The sequence below is a fragment of the Prosopis cineraria genome, unplaced genomic scaffold (assembly GCF_029017545.1).
Source record: "Prosopis cineraria cultivar Desert tree isolate PC_DT_omini unplaced genomic scaffold, ASM2901754v1 PC159, whole genome shotgun sequence".
In the NCBI taxonomy this organism is placed as follows: domain Eukaryota; kingdom Viridiplantae; phylum Streptophyta; class Magnoliopsida; order Fabales; family Fabaceae; genus Prosopis; species Prosopis cineraria.
Window position 1 is genome coordinate 46769 of NW_026555486.1, and position 2488 is coordinate 49256.

The following is a 2488-nucleotide window of genomic DNA, read 5'->3' on the forward strand; positions in this document are numbered from 1 at the left end:
AGGTGTTTTTGTTGTAGCTATCACCACTATGTTTTTGCACTTACAAGGGCAAGTTTTCATTGTTCAATAGTTTAACAATATCAAAAGATTTGATTGTTAAAAACACAATAATGTTATATAATTTATATAATCAACTCCACCTCATAAGATAAAACTTATTTGTTTGTTGTTGTTGTTGAATGTTGGTATACTCTAGTGTGGGTTTGTGTGAAAGGTTTACCAATTAATGAGCAATTACTTTCATGATACTGCTCACTAGTTGAGACAAAAATTGGATCCAACAAGAGCACGTAAGCCTTTTGGTCTAAGGTTTCATTTGCTTCTAAAATTGCATTACAAAATGTTTAATTTCCACTGAAAACCCACAGATTTTTCCACAGATAAACATCAAACCATCTAACGAAGCTCGAAGAGTCTGCATTATATGGCAATGTTTATCTTCAGTTCACTGGGGTTCTTGAGTTGTGTGTGTGTGTGTGTGTGTTTTTTTTTAATGTGTTGTGGTTCTATTTTAGGCTTATCTTTCATGTTTAAGGGGTTGTCATGTTGTTTAATGTTTTCCTTGATGTTTATGTAACCTTGTGCTTTATGCACTCGTTTCTATTATTTTAATGTACTTGACCTTTTATTAAAAAAAAGTAATGAACCTTGAAAAAGAAAGAAAGAAAGAAAGAAGATTGTTTATAAAAAATCTGAACTGAAATAAATGTGCCAGTCTCTTAAGAAGTCTTGTTTTAATTGACAAGATCAAAGAATAATAATATGTAGGCAAAGCATCTGCAAAGCTATCTTTTGGAATTCAGTGGTATAACTTTCTTTCTCTCTCCATTATTATTATTATTATTATTATTATTATTATTATTATTATTATTATTTGGTTGGGCCGAAGTGGTGTAACTTTCTGAGTGAAAATAATAAATTATGATTTTAATGACAAAATATTTAGCAATGAATGATAAAAATGGAGTAAGAAAAAATAAGTTAAAAAAAAGACGTGTGAAATATAGAATGCACTACTCCCATCTTTAATAATAGACGAAATTAACAAACCTTACGTTTATTAAGAAATGTTAATTATAACCTTAAAATTATAAAAAAAAATTATAACATTTCATTTTTACCCTTATTTGTAACTAATGATAGTAATAAATTGTTGTTTAGGAATTCAAATGACAAATAATAAATAAAGACTAAAATTGAAAAAAAATATTAATTGTTCTGACTTCATCTCATATTTAAGACCTAAAAAACTTTCACACTTTGTTTTATATTAAGAATTAAAGGAAATACATATCAAGATATCAGCTTAACTATAAATAGTGTCCTTTTTAAAATTTTTCCCTTACTGTAACATTTCCCAGTAAAAAAAGAAGATGCACACACCCAAGCACATATACAAGCATGTTAATGATGAGCACGAACTAAGATCTCTTTCAAATAAGAAAGGTGTCATTGTGATTAGAATAACTAACCATTGACATTTATAAATGCTCATTGTATCTCATAATTCTAGATAAGTATCTTGGTTTGTGTGGAAGTTTTTTTTTTTTTTGGTTTGTGGGTACAGTGTGCTACTGTGCGCATGAAAGTTGATGGCAGAACAAAAAAGGGTGCCAACATACAGAATTCATTTTCTATTTAATGAAAGGCCCATATTTTGAGCCCAAAAGGCCCATACCACTTGAAAGATCTAAGTTATGGGCTCCTTTGATATCACAACACCAGGTGTGTTGGCTGATGATCGTGACACTGAGATGACTAGATCATGATACTTTTATACTGGGCACATTCTATGAAGTATCTTTAAACTTTTCTATTAATTAGCTGTGTTTGATTACATGAAGATTTGAAAATCAAATCTTTTATTTGAATCATAAAAATTTATAAATTTAAATTTGATCCAAATTCAAGTCCCTATTTTATTGTAATTTTTTTAAAATTTTAAACTTTCTTTATATCTTAATTATTTAAAATTTTAACTGTTTCAATCCTTTGATTTTTTCCACATTTTGACCATCGGTGTTTTTGTTAATTTCATTTTTCTTCTCATTTTTCATTGATTTAAAAATAAAGGCAAGCTCAGCACTTTCAATTTTACATTTAGATTGTCTCTTTTTCACTTTAATTTTTTTTAAATGTCCAAACAAAAATTTTAAATACATACAATTTAAATGTGATTTTTAAATTTAAAATTAACACTAAAAATTTATCATTCCAAATGACAACTTTACTCTATAGATTTGTTCAACCATCAAAATCTTCCCCAATATATGCCTTAGGTTGGAAATTGTAATGTTGGAGTGATGGAAAAGAGTAGAAATCAATGATAGTGGAATTTCATAAAATTCAACTATTAACTTCATCCCAAAATATATGACACTTTAAAAATATTAATGTTTTCATTAAATAGACTTATTTTAATATTTTTTTTTTCTATAATTATTTTTTTTTCTTTTCAATATATTAAATCATGAGTATTTTTAAAAGT